The sequence below is a fragment of the Oncorhynchus mykiss genome, chromosome 16 (assembly GCF_057628025.1).
Source record: "Oncorhynchus mykiss isolate SJ-2025 chromosome 16, ASM5762802v1, whole genome shotgun sequence".
In the NCBI taxonomy this organism is placed as follows: Eukaryota; Metazoa; Chordata; class Actinopteri; order Salmoniformes; family Salmonidae; genus Oncorhynchus; species Oncorhynchus mykiss.
This window is the reverse complement of record NC_143037.1, coordinates 30,632,900-30,647,589: the sequence shown is the minus strand read 5'-3', so window position 1 is coordinate 30,647,589 and position 14,690 is coordinate 30,632,900. Positions and strand designations below refer to the sequence as shown.

Below are 14,690 nucleotides of genomic sequence, written 5' to 3'. Positions count from 1 at the left end.
GGGTCTGGCGACGAGTATGTAGCGAGGGCCAGCCGACTAGAGCATACAAGTCACAGTGGTGGGTGGTATAAGGTGCTTTAGTGACAAAACGGATGGCACTGTGATAAACTGCATCCAGTTTGCTGAGTAGAGTGTTGGAAGCAATTTTGTAGATGACATCGCCGAAGTCGAGGATCGGTAGGATAGTCAGTTTTACTTGGCGGCGTGAGTGAAGGAGGCTTTGTTGCGGAATAGAAAGCCGACTCTTGATTTGATTTTCGATTGGAGATGTTTGATATGAGTCTGGAAGGAGAGTTTGCAGTCTAGCCAGACACCTAGGTACTTATAGATGTCCACATATTCAAGGTCGGAACCATCCTGGTCAGGCGTGCGGGTGCAGGCAGCGAACGGTTGAAAAGCATGCATTTGGTTTTACTAGCGTTTAAGAGCAGTTGGAGGCCACAGAAGGAGTGTTTTATGGCATTGAAGCTCGTTTGGAGGTTAGATAGCACAGTGTCCAAGGACGGGCCGGAAGTATATAGAATGGTGTCGTCTGCGTAGAGGTGGATCAGGGAATCGCCCGCAGCAAGAGCAACATCATTGATATATACAGAGAAAAGAGTCGGTCCGAGGATTGAACCCTGTGGCACCCCCATAGAGACTGCCAGAGGACCGGACAGCATGCCCTCCGATTTGACACACTGAACTCTGTCTGCAAAGTAATTGGTGAACCAGGCAAGGCAGTCATTAGAAAAACTGAGGCTACTGAGTCTGCTGATAAGAATATGGTGATTGACAGAGTCGAAAGCCTTGGCAATGTCGATGAAGATGGCTGCACAGTACTGTCTTTTATCGATGGCGGTTATGATATCGTTTAGTACCTTGAGCGTTGCTGAGGTGCACCCGTGACTGGCTCGGAAACCAGATTGCACAGCGGAGAAGGTACGGTGGGATTCGAGATGGTCAGTGACCTGTTTGTTGACTTGGCTTTCGAAGACCTTAGATAGGCAGGGCAGGATGGATATAGGTCTGTAACAGTTTGGGTCCAGGGTGTCTCCCCCTTTGAAGAGGGGGATGACTGCGGCAGCTTTCCAATCCTTGGGTATCTCAGACGATATGAAAGTGAGGTTGAACAGGCTGGTAATAGGGGTTGCGACAATGGCGTCGGATAGTTTCAGAAATAGAGGGTCCAGATTGTCAAGCCCAGCTGATTTGTACGGGTCCAGGTTTTGCAGCTCTTTCAGAACATCAACTATCTGGATTTGGGTAAAGGAGAACCTGAAGAGGCTTGAACGAGTAGCTGCGGGGGGGGGGCGGAGCTGTTGGCCGAGGTTGGAGTAGCCAGGCGGAAGGCATGGCTAGCCGTTGAGAAATGCTTGTTGAAGTTTTCGATAATCATGGATTTATCGGTGGTGACCGTGTTACCTAGCCTCAGTGCAGTGGGCAGCTGGGAGGAGGTGCTCTTGTTCTCCATGGACTTCACAGTGTCCCAGAACTTTTTGGAGTTGGAGCTACAGGATGCAAACTTCTGCCTGAAGAAGCTGGCCTTATCTTAGCTCTGACTGCGTGTATTGGTTCCTGACTTCCCTGAACAGTTGCATATCGCGGGGACTATTCGATGCTATTGCAGTCCGCCACAGGATGTTTTTGTGCTGGTCGAGGGCAGTCAGGTCTGGAGTGAACCAAGGGCTATATCTGTTCTTAGTTCTGCATTTTTTGAACGGAGCATGCTTATCTAAAATGGTGAGGAAGTTACTTTTAAAGAATGACCAGGCATCCTCAACTGACGGGATGAGGTCAATGTCCTTCCAGGATACCCGGGCCAGGTCGATTAGAAAGGCCTGCTCACAGAAGTGTTTTAGGGAGCGTTTGACAGTGATGAGGGGTGGTCGTTTGACTGCGGCTCCGTAGCGGATACAGGCAATGAGGCAGTGATCGCTGAGATCCTGGTTGAAGACAGCGGAGGTGTAATTGGAGGGCCAGTTGGTCAGGATGACGTCTATGAGGGTGCCCTTGTTTACAGATTTAGGGTTGTACCTGATGGGTTCCTTGATGATTTGTGTGAGATTGAGGGCATCTAGCTTAGATTGTAGGACTGCCGGGGTGTTAAGCATATCCCAGTTTAGGTCACCTAACAGAACAAACTCTGAAGCTAGATGGGGGGCGATCAATTCACAAATGGTGTCCAGGGCACAACTGGGAGCTGAGGGCGGTCGGTAGCAGGCGGCAACAGTGAGAGACTTATTTCTGGAGAGAGTAATTTTCAACATTAGTAGTTCGAACTGTTTGGGTTTGGACCTGAAAAGTATGACATTACTTTGCAGGCTATCTCTGCAGTAGACTGCAACTCCTCCCCCTTTGGCAGTTCTATCTTGACGGAAAATGTTATAGTTGGGTATGGAAATCTCTGAATTTTTGGTGGCCTTCCTGAGCCAGGTTTCAGCCATGGCAAGGACATCAGGGTTAGCAGAGTGTGCTAAAGCAGTGAGTAAAACAAACTTAGGGAGGAGGCTTCTGATGTTGACATGCATGAAACCAAGGCTTTTTCGATCACAGAAGTCAACAAATGAGGGTGCCTGGGGACATGCAGGGCCTGGGTTTACCTCCACATCACCCGCGGAACAGAGGAGGAGTAGAATGAGGGTGCGGCTAAAGGCTATCAAAACTGGTCGCCTAGAGCGTTGGGGACAGAGAATAAAAGGAGCAGATTTCTGGGCATGGTAGAATATATTCAGGGCATAATGCGCAGACAGGGGTATGGTGGGGTGCGGGTACAGCTGAGGTAAGCCCAGGCACTGGGTGATGATGAGAGAGGTTGTATCACTGGACATGCTGGTTGTAATGGGTGAGGTCACCGCATGTGTGGGAGGTGGGACAAAGGAGGTATCAGGGGTATGAAGAGTGGAACTAGGGGCTCCATTGTAAACTAAAACAATGATAACTAACCTGAACAACAGTATACAAGGCATGTTGACATTTGAGAGAGACATACAGCGAGGCATACAGTAATCACAGGTGTTGAATTGGGAGAGCTAGCTAAAACAGTAGCTAAAACAGTAGGTGAGACAACAACAGCTAATCAGCTAGCACAACAACAGCAGGTTAAATGGCGTTGACTAGGCAAGGAGGGTCGGATTAACTACAAATAGCAAAGCGACTGAATACTAGGTACACTGAGCTAGCGATTCCACTGGGGGTGGGGGGGGAGCAGGAGGATCTTGTATCATTAGCTAGCTTGCCTTGATGAGTTAGCTAGCCTGGTCTCTAAAGTCTCGTCCCACTGTGGTGGGACCAGTGAAAGTAGAAGCACAAAGCAACCAAATGCTAGGTGAACTCAATACGAGAGCTAGCCGTGTGTGGGTGGCGACGGGTTAGGTTATGGTAGTTAGAAAAGTAATGTGGTGTGTCCGCGAAATCTACCAAGACCTAAACATGTAGGTGAGGGAGAAAGTACTCAACACTTGTGTAACGAGAGACTATAATCCTACAGGCAAGGAGACGGTCCCGCCCATCAGAGGGCACATGGATGCGCCCCTCAGGACAGTGGGCAGGTGAGGGCTCCTGCCACAGGGCTCGACGGATGTTCCTCGTCCACATTCGACACGACAGGAGCCACAATACGGGACAGGGGAATAATTGGTGTCACTTTTTCATTCCGATCCTCTGAAGAATAGGGCCCACCTGGCGTGATGCAGGTTCAGCTTCTTCACTGTTCGAATGTACTCCAAGTTCCTGTGGTCCGTCCAGACAAGGAATGGGTGTTTAGCACCCTCCAGTTAGTGCTGCCTTGCTTTCAGCGCCTTCTTAATTAATGGCCAACAACTCACGATCCTCCACGTCATAATGTCGCTCCACGGGAGACAGCCTCCTTGAGTAGATGGCGCATGGATGGAGTTTATGCGGCAATCCAGTGTGTTGGGAGTGAATAGCCCCTAATCCAACTTCGGAGGCATCCAGTTTCACAATGAAGGGCAGAGACAGGTCAGGGTGAACCAGAACAGGTGCGTTAGTAAAATGTTCCTTGAGCACACGGAAGGCTTCGGTGGCCTTTCCAGTCCAGCGCAGCTCTCGAGGACCTCCCTTTAGGAGGGAGGTGAGAGGGGCCACCACTGTGCTGAAACCCCAAATGAAGCACCTGAAATAGTTGGAAAAACCAAGGAAGCGCTGCATCACCTTGATGTTGGATGGAACAGGCCATGACCGTACTGCACTGACCCTCTCTTCTTCCATGTCCACTACCTAGGGAGATATCTGATAGCCCAGGAAGGAGACCGCCTGCTGAAAGAAAAGACAGGTGATGCCCTATCAGCCTCTCCAACACGGACCAGACATGAGAGATATGTTGCTCGCAAGTAGTGAAGTACACCAAGATGTTGTCTATGTACCCCACTACACGGTGACCCAACATGTTTCTAAACAGCTCGTTAATTAATGATTGAAACACAGAGGGTGCATTTGTCAGGCCGTAGGGCATTACCCTGTATTCATAGTGCCCGGTGCTGGTGCTGAAGGCGTTCTGCCATTCATCCTCCTCTCTGATACGCACCAGGTTGTAGGCACTGCGTAAATTCAATTTAGTAAAGTACTTAGCACCATGCATCTGTTTGATAACAGTGGGTATGAGAGGCAGTGGATAACTAAATTTAACAGTAGCCTTATTCAGTGTCCGGCAATCGATACAGGGGTGGAGACCTCCCTCCTTCACGAAAAATAAGCAGCCGGAGATGAGGACAGATGGATGAATCCTTGGGCCAGCGCCTCCTGGATGTAGGCCTCCATGGCTTCGGTCTCTGCATGTGACAGAGGGTAGATGTGCCCCCATGGGAGGGTAGAACCAGAGAGTAGAACAATAGTGCAGTCCCATGGGCAATGAGGGGGCAAGCACGTGGCACGAGTCTTCGAAAAGACCCGGTACTCCTCCGGGATAGGGACCTGGTCCGGACCTTCCACGGAGGTGGCACAGATTGACACACAGAAACACCTCCCCTGACACTCCTGCGACCAACCCAACAACCTCCTCTCTCTCCACGATATACTTGGGTTATGCAACTGTAGCCAGGGGAAACCTAAAACTACAGTTGTCTAGGGCAAGGACTGGGATAGGGGGTTGTAAAAGGGACAGGAGAAATGCGTGATGATAAGGCCACTAACCGGTCTAGGAAATTACCTGCAGCATCTGAGTCCACTAGGGCAGGACTCAGTGGTTGGTCAGGATAGTCAGGGAAGGTGAAAGGGAGGATGGACTGGGTGGACAAAGAGGAGCAAGGCACATCCACATTTATCTGGGAAGATGCAGGAGCGCTCCTCGACCTGTCGCTTCCTCGCCTGGTTCTCCTTCTGGGACAGGTGTTCCAGGGGGTTCCGACTCCCTGCGGTAGGAGCAGAGACCCTGTTGATGGCGGCATTGACGTTTCTCAAGGGGAAGGTACGTCGTTCCCACCTCCATGGGCTCAGTCTCGCTGGAGGTTCCTGGGAGAGACCCAAACCCCCGGGATGGGCAACGACGGGCACACAGGAGATTAACCAGGCAGATGGCCATGGCGATGAGCTGGTCCAGTGTGAGGTCCTCATCACGTCAGGCCAGCTCGGTCTGGATGTCTGCTTGTAGCCCGCTGAGGATAACCGTCAACAGGGACTGGTCGTTCCAACCAGTGGACGTAGCCACCGTCCGGAAATCCAGAGGATATTCCGACACTGTCTTGGACCCCTGGCGTAGACAGAGGAGACGCTCACAATGGCACGGAAGAGTTGGGTGAAGCGCTCATAGGACTGCACTTCTGGTCAGTCCCTCTCCCAGATGGCGTGTGCGCGCACTCCAGAGCCTGGCCTGTTAGCATCGTGATCACCAAGACCACCTTATCCCTCTCGGAGGCCATCCCGGCATGACGGGCCAGGTGGAGGTCACACTGCAGGAGAAATCCCCTATAATGAGCTGGGGTGCCATCAAACCGCTCCGGGAGAGGCAGGTGGACGTTGCTGATTGGACCGAGTGATGTAGATGGTGGTGGGGTGGCTGGAACAACTGCGGGAGCTTGGAAGGTGGTGGTGTAGCTTGCAGTTTGCGTATAGCCCAGAGTACCTCATCCATGGCAGTCCCGTGGCGCTCCAGGCACAAGACGTGGTAGCAGAGTTTCGTTCCTGCAGCGGAGAGGTCGGAATGTCCTGCTGTTTCCTGTTTTCTTGGGTCAGTCATTCTGTCACTGGTGTAGAGAGGAGTAGGCAGGATGCAGTCGCAGGTTTAGAACTACTGAGTTTATTTAAGCACCATAGATCAAAGCTGAACGAATCCCAAACGCTGTTGTGCTCAAAATATATCTTCCTAAACAAAAAGGCACAGTGCAAACACAAAGGGCAAAATATGAAGTACTCAGGAAATAGTAGGAGAGATTCATCTCAGGAAAACAAGTAACATTTGCAATGAGAGACAAAGACAAATGGCAGAGGAGTATATATAGTAGAGTGATAGAGTGGGGATTGGAACCAGGTGTGTGTAATGATGATGAGACAAGTCCAGGCTTGATGAGTGAAGGGCGTTTGCCAGCAGTAGGTTCGGCAGCAGCACTTCGCTACACTCGCATTAACAACTGCTAACCATGTATATGTGACCAATAACATTTTATTTGATATCAATACTACGAATATATATAAATTGTGAATATTTTGATCAAGGTATTTCACATGGCCTTCATACTGTACATGTCCTGCCTGGTACTCATGGCTTGTATCGTCACGCTACTTGCAGTTAAACTGTTGAGTCTTTATTATTTTGAAGATCTTCAAGCAGTGGAGATCAGGATAATGGTGGAACTGGAGATGATCCGTACAGAGTTCAAGACTGCTCTGAACCAAGTTATGGAGGCCATAGAAGCCCGGCAGCCAAATTAGTCAGAGTCCCTGAGGAAACTTGAAATGCTGAAAAACCCTGCAGAAACAAAACCAGGAACTGAAGGATATCTGTGAAAATGGTAGGGATGCCCATTTAAAATGTATCTGTTTGTAAAAAATGTGAAATCTACATTACGTATTTGAACAGCAATTGACAAAAATAAGTTAGCTGTTTTTCAAGAGCCATTTGAATGAGACCAGATTTGAGAGAAGATTGCAACCTGAAATATTATTGAATCCAAATGAGTGGGAATTATATATTTTTTAAAGATCTGATCCAATACCTGACCCTCTACTGTAGCCAGGACCTTTGCTTAGGAATCAGGCGAATTATGAAAAAAAATGGAGCTGTGGACAGGCTACTCCTTCAAATGACAGGAAGGGGAAAATGGACTTAATGAGCTATCAATCTATGCTGCTGTCACAAGTAAGTAAATGCACAGGTTTAGATCGTTATTTATTATTATTTAGTCGATAGTATTATTGGTCAAGTGATGGTAAGTAAAATGTGTATTCAACAATGTTGGAATACATCAGGCGCAGACCCAAGCGCCACCAAAGCAATAAGATACCATACATGACTAGGCTGCTCAACCAGTAAGCTATGGACTGCCACTCCTGTTTTACCCTTAGCACTGCCGGTTTTCCAAAATATATCTATTTTAAGTTGCTGTTTTTATTGTGTTGATGATTTTCTTGTGCATAGTGTATTTATATGAATAGTGTCAAGAAATTCAGTACCGGCTGCCATTGATACTTGTAATGTTGAATTTGAAATAAACCATTTTATACATGGACATAAGATAGTTGAAATATTTGCAGGCCATCAAGCTTGATATTCTGACAGTAGTCAAGATAACATATTTACAAAGAATGTTTATGTTGCCTTCAGCCTCTGTAGCAGATGTATCGCTAGCTGGTTAGCCAAGCGCCAAAGTGAGCATCATGCGGTGACATCACCCTGCCTGAGACTTGAAGTAGTGTCATCCTTGCTCAACCTAGATCATGGATTTTTGAACGATTGGTTAGAGTGCTGCTTCTTTAGTGTGAATTGATGTTGGGAAGAAAGTCCTAGGTTCATGCCCAGGTTGGAAAAGGGAAATACCTACTCTGTTACACCTACTCAGTTGTTCATAATCAGCTAACATTAAGTGAGAAGAACCCAGCAATTGACCAAAACGTTTAACTTGTGAAAGGAAGTATTGAGGGAAATGTTCTAAATAAAGTAGATTACATACATTAAGGGATGATTTGCCATCAGTCATTGCTTTTGCCAAGGCCAGGGCTTCAGGAGTGGCTGATCGAATGTTGTCCTCTCTGCCTTCCTGGAACCTACTTATGGAAGCAATCTCATAGGTGGACATGGGTCTGCGATGACACCTGTAGCAACACATAGTGTCAACTGATGCTTGATGACGATGATGTGAGGTGTTTGTGAACTGATCATTATTGTCCCAGGATCTAGTCTCATGGTGCTTTCAAAATTAGGTCAAATCATGATGTCAGTGACCGTAGGGTCGAAAAGTTGGAGCTCTAGAAAGAGGCGTGAGTTCCCGACTTGTAATTCAGAGTTGGATGATGGTTCTAAAAAAAAATCTCAATTGTTCCCAGTTGTCTTGAATGCACTGAAGTTAGAAGTCATAGATTTCCAAGTCCCGAGGTCCCAGACCAGTGATTCTATGTTTCTGTACATAGGGCAGCAGTCTTAAGGTGCAGGGTTGAGTAACCGGGTGGTAGCTGGCTAGTGACAGTGACTAAGTTCAGGGCAGGGTACTGGGTGGAGGCCGACTAGTAATAGCATTAGTTCCGTAAGAAAATAGACATCAGCTGTTTCGCAGGCTGCTTTGAGTGTCCTGCCTGAAACACAATCTGGGGAAAACTGTAGGGGTAAAAGCAATTATTTAAGCGGAGGCTTTTTGAAGATCAGAGTAAGCCATACCTGTAAGAGGCCGGCTGTAAAGCCACCTGGATGTAAGCCACCTGTCGTGTCTTTGGCATCATGAAGTGAAGACTTATTTTATCAAATCAATTCTCTGTAATTATTATTACGTGATTAAACTAATCATGTAAGATGTAACTAACTAGAAAGTCAGGGCACCAAGGAAAATCTTCAGATTACACAGTTATAATTTTCCTAACATAACACTTCAGATATTTTAATATCTGATCAATTAGTCTTGACCTCATATTAGTCTCATTCCAAACATCGTAAATTGTTGGTTATCTGCACGAACCCAGCCTTTACTATGAATCATCCATACACCAATTGATGTCCCCATACACTATGTGACATTTTGCATGACTCTTGTAAGATGTCCTTTTTTAACACCTGATATGATGTTAAGTACTTTCAAGTACATATGCCCTTCATGTAAATAACAAATGCAATATGCAGTTAATTCATTTGTATGGAGGTTCATTTAAAGGTGGTCTATCAACTTTAGCAATGATGACTTTTCTTAAAAGTTGAGTCATGAAATCTTAGTCTCATTTAAAATGAAGCCCTCAATGTGAACATACCATAGAACTACCAAAATAGAATACAATTAAATTAATTCAATCAAAACAAGCACAACTTGTAAATATCAAATAGGGATAAATGTGATGTGCCAATATGCATGTCCATTATGCAGGTCCCGAAGGTCAATATTACAAAACGTTCAGAAAACCATTCTCTTTGTGTTTAACACTATGATCAGCAATTAAGTTGTGAATTGCGTTAAACCCATGCTAAAGGCAAGAAATGTCCTTCTGCACTGAGGTGACAGCAGTAAATAAGTATTAACTGCTTAGAGTTAATGCTAAATGTGGTGACAGAGAGACAGTGTATATTGTAATGAATAAAAAAAGGGAATCAAGATCAAATGAATACTCACATACTGTATGTGATGACTTATTTGTTTTTAATTCATTCAGATTAAAAAAGGTTCAAATGATCACACAAAATAATTATCAACAGAACACATTGTACATAACATTTTCTACACTAGGAACAACATCTTAAAAATTAAATTAATTCAATATATTGTGCTGGTTCAAATCATACACAAATTGATTCACATAGAAAACACTTACGATACATTTAATTTCCTACAATAGGGGTGACATGTCTTCTGAAATGTATACAGATTCAACATACTACAGTATACAGGTTCAGGGGATCATAAACTCACAGAAAAAACGTAACAACGTAGCAACAAATTCAGATCAGGGCTGAGGTATTCTCTGTGTACATCCCCCTTCATCCGTGAGTAGTGGTTCTGGGTTCTTGGGAAAGATAGAATGTGCTCCTTGATGCCCTCTTTCACTGTAGCATGTATCCGATGTGGCCTGTAAGGAGACAATAAGGTGTTGTTAAACTTGTATTCTGTCAATGGTCTAGGGACCTGCCTTAGAGTGCAACTGTGTCGCTATAACCGGGGTACAAATCCTGGTCACGCCATTGCCGTTTGTGGCCGGGGGTCCTGTAGGGCAGCAAGAATTAGGCCAGTGCTGTCCGGTGGGAGGGGGAAGGTAATCGGCACTCAGTCCTCAATGCTCAGGTGGTAGTTGGACAGCTTAGTTACCATCATTTTGTTTAAAAGTAATAAACATTTTTATATTTTTGTTTCAGAATTCGCTATTCATCCATTCGATACTCTATGTTAATGTTTAGAAGATTGTTTAGAGCACTGCCATAGTGAAATAATCCAGGCTGGAATCCATAGCGCATTACCTATTGCTATGCTTCCCTCTTCCATCTTCTAAAGGAGACCTAGCCTCAGTAGCCTGATCTGGAGACCCTGCAACCTTACCTGCCTCAGCTAACTTTTCCTGAATAACCTGACCAAAACAATTACATTTCAATTAGCAGGTTATTAAAAACTAGTACAGAGAATACAATATGTTTGTAATTGATATTCATATAGACATTAATTCATATTTTCACTTGCCTGAAGACGGCTGTTGGTTAGCTGGAACACAGACATGAAAGTAACCTTGCACACATTCAATCTCTGGCCTGCTTGCTGTACATGGTATTTGAAGGTTTGTTTCCGTCGTTTGTTCTCCTTTGTTTCCTCAGGTTTACGTCTCCGTTTCACCTCATGCTGCAATAAAAATTGACAATGATCAATTCAGAATTTAATATACTGTAGCACATTCAGGATATTGCTTGATCAGGACCTCCATCTTTCACACACTCCCAATCTATACACAGAATGAGTTTGTATTGCACCATTGTGTAACACAGCACTTTTAGAGTTAACGTTAATGTACGTATCATTACTGTCAAAGGTAAACTATGCAAGTGTTCAATATAGCTATTATAATAATAGGCGTTTTGTCTTATTTCTAACCTGTTCTAAGCCGGAGAGAATCAACGCTTGTTGTTTCTCGTATGGTACAGTATAGAACCTGTTGAACAGATGCAGCTTGCGTTCATCAGTCAACTTTCCACAATCCTTTCTGCACGTCGTGGAACACGCTCTTCCCTGCAGGATACAGTGTAACTAGCTAGCTACTGTAGCCATGTCGAATCATCCGGTGGACGGAGAAAAAGTAGCTAGCTATGTTTCTTCTATAATCTAGCAATAACATTTGTAACGATAATGTATGAGTTAGTAGCCAACGAACTTTAGCTAATATGTTTTCTCTATAGTTACAAATTAGACAACCCAGAACATACATGTTAGTTACTGTACTCTATAGCTAGCTAGCTTGATTGTTTGATATACGGTTCTTCCACAAACCTCTTTTGGAGAGCTTTTCCCAGTTTTTTTCTTGACCCTTACGATTTGTATAGGGTTTTCCCGCATCCCGTAAGATCTTCCTTTGCCTGTCTTTCCATTCTTTTAGTTTTGTTTTACGTTTCTTTCCCACATTTCTGCGATTTTCATCAGCAACAGAAAGGTTGTGCGCTTGTCGGTCCATTCTGAGTGGTGCACATAAACGGTTATTCCACGAGAGCCTATCTTTAAATTTAAAATGATTGTTAATTAGCGCGTGGAAAGCTTGTGAAACCGGTTCACTATAGAAAAATGGTGTCCAATAATGATTTTTCATGTATATCTCTTTTTTTTAAAATGTCACATATATGGTTCTTCGTCTGTAGGATTCAATTGTATTAATCAATTATTTACTAACTAACTAAATAATCACAGAAATGCATACACACACAACAGTAGATATGGTTACAAGGAAATGATAGGGGAGGTTCCCTAGTGGGCTAAGCCGATATGATGGCTTGGTGGACAGAGGGAACGGGGTGTGGACTGAGAACAGGCGGGAAAGACAAAAGGAATCACTACACAGTTGATAATTATACAGTGCCTTGCGAAAGTATTCTGCCCCCTTGAACTTTGCGACCTTTTGCCACATTTCAGGCTTCAAACATAAAGATATAAAACTGTATTTTTTTGTGAAGAATCAAAAACAAGTGGGACACAATCATGAAGTGGAACGACATTTATTTGATATTTCAAACTTTTTTAACAAATAAAAAAATTGAAAAATTGGGCGTGCAAAATTATTCAGCCCCCTTAAGTTAATACTTTGTAGCGCCACCTTTTGCTGCGATTACAGCTGTAAGTCGCTTGGGGTATGTCTCTATCAGTTTTGCACATCGAGAGACTGAAATTTTTTCCCATTCCTCCTTGCGAAACAGCTCGAGCTCAGTGAGGTTGGATGGAGAGCATTTGTGAACATCAGTTTTCAGTTCTTTCCAAAGATTCTCGATTGGATTCAGGTCTGGACTTTGACTTGGCCATTCTAACACCTGGATATGTTTATTTTTGAACCATTCCATTGTAGATTTTGCTTTATATTTTGGATCATTGTCTTGTTGGAAGACAAATCTCCGTCCCAGTCTCAGGTCTTTTGCAGACTCCATCAGGTTTTCTTCCAGAATGGTCCTGTATTTGGCTCCATCCATCTTCCCATCAATTTTAACCATCTTCCCTGTCCCTGCTGAAGAAAAGCAGGCCCAAACCATGATGCTGCCACCACCATGTTTGACAGTGGGGATGGTGTGTTTAGCTGTGTTGCTTTTACGCCAAACATAACGTTTTGCATTGTTGCCAAAAAGTTCAATTTTGGTTTCATCTGACCAGAGCACCTTCTTCCACATGTTTGGTGTGTCTCCCAGGTGGCTTGTGGCAAACTTTAAACAACACTTTTTATGGATATCTTTAAGAAATGGCTTTCTTCTTGCCACTCTTCCATAAAGGCCAGATTTGTGCAATATACGACTGATTGTTGTCCTATGGACAGAGTCTCCCACCTCAGCTGTAGAACTCTGCAGTTCATCCAGAGTGATCATGGGTCTCTTGGCTGCATCTCTGATCAGTCTTCTCCTTGTATGAGCTGAAAGTTTAGAGGGACGGCCAGGTCTTGGTAGATTTGCAGTGGTCTGATACTCCTTCCATTTCAATATTATCGCTTGCACAGTGCTCCTTGGGATGTTTAAAGCTTGGGAAATCTTTTTGTATCCAAATCCGGCTTTAAACTTCTTCACAACAGCATCTCGGACCTGCCTGGTGTGTTCCTTGTTCTTCATGATGCTCTCTGCGCTTTTAACGGACCTCTGAGACTATCACAGTGCAGGTGCTATACGGAGACTTGATTACACACAGGTGGATTGTATTTATCATCATTAGTCATTTAGGTCAACATTGGATCATTCAGAGATCCTCACTGAACTTCTGGAGAGAGTTTGCTGCACTGAAAGTAAAGGGGCTGAATAATTTTGCACGCCCAATTTTTCAGTTTTTGATTTGTTAAAAGAGTTTGAAATATCCAATAAATGTCGTTCCACTTCATGGTTGTGTCCCACTTGTTGTTGATTCTTCACAAAAAAATACAGTTTTATATCTTTATGTTTGAAGCCTGAAATGTGGCAAAAGGTCGCAAAGTTCAAGGGGTCCGAATACTTTCGCAAGGCACTGTAGTAATTGAAATGCTAATCCTTTGCACATGAACGCTCACTCATTCGGGAATAATTGCAATCAATATATATTTACGCCCAGTGTGTCGTCGTGATCTCTGTTGGAATCGTCAGTCTGCGAAGAGTCTGTTAATCAGCGTCTCTCTCTCTCTGCTTCCCTGAAGATCAAAGTATTTTGTGGTTAGAATGGAAACTTCAGAGTACCATTCAGAAAATTTCTCATAGAGTAGATGTTTCGGTGTTTGTCGGTCGTCGCATTCCAGGTTGACATAATTTCTAGCCACAGACTAGTAATTAGTATAAAAGATTTGCTCTTATTCTGTTGGGATCGATAGTCTCAATGTTTAACCATTTCCGGCCATGTAGCCAATTTTCCACGTGGTATGGTTAGGAATTCCACAACCGTTAGCTTATACTGAGGTTATTGTGGTCTGAAGAGGATTTCCTCAGGAGGGGATTTTATTCGTAACAATAGAAAAGGAGGTTCTATGACGCCAGATCATGTCTGTGCTCACGGGGTCGGGCTAATGACTTAGTTAAACTTTGAAGGGAATACAATTCTCTCACATTAAAGATTTAACATCACAATACATCATTTCACAAATAATTTCATCTTTACTCATTCATTTTATAAAATATTTAGATGCAAACCCCATAATTGAGAAATCTACACATTCAGAGATATAGTTATGTGTGTTTCCTGTCCTCTCTAAGGTCACCAAATGAAACACACTTGCAATAGCTGTCCTTTTAGTGTCCACGGACCATTCCCACCTTCTCACAAGTGGACATTTTGTATCGAATTGCAATTTTGCGGATATAGGAGTTTGCCATGTGAAATACTTTCTCTCCATGTGTCTCTCTTTCTGCATGGCCAGGAATTTACGACCTGAGATGACAGAAC

General features: G+C 44.3%; 1 long non-coding RNA gene across 1 annotated transcript; it reads right to left on the bottom strand.

Moving 5' to 3' along the window:
- Nucleotides 1-9,750: 9,750 nt before the first annotated feature.
- Nucleotides 9,751-12,047, bottom strand: LOC149976639 (uncharacterized). The gene is made up of 3 exons (XR_016487214.1): nt 11,595-12,047; nt 10,797-10,952; nt 9,751-10,194 (listed from the first exon to the last, which is right to left on the bottom strand). It is a non-coding gene; the product is annotated as an uncharacterized LOC149976639 (long non-coding RNA).
- Nucleotides 12,048-14,690: the final 2,643 nt, after the last annotated feature.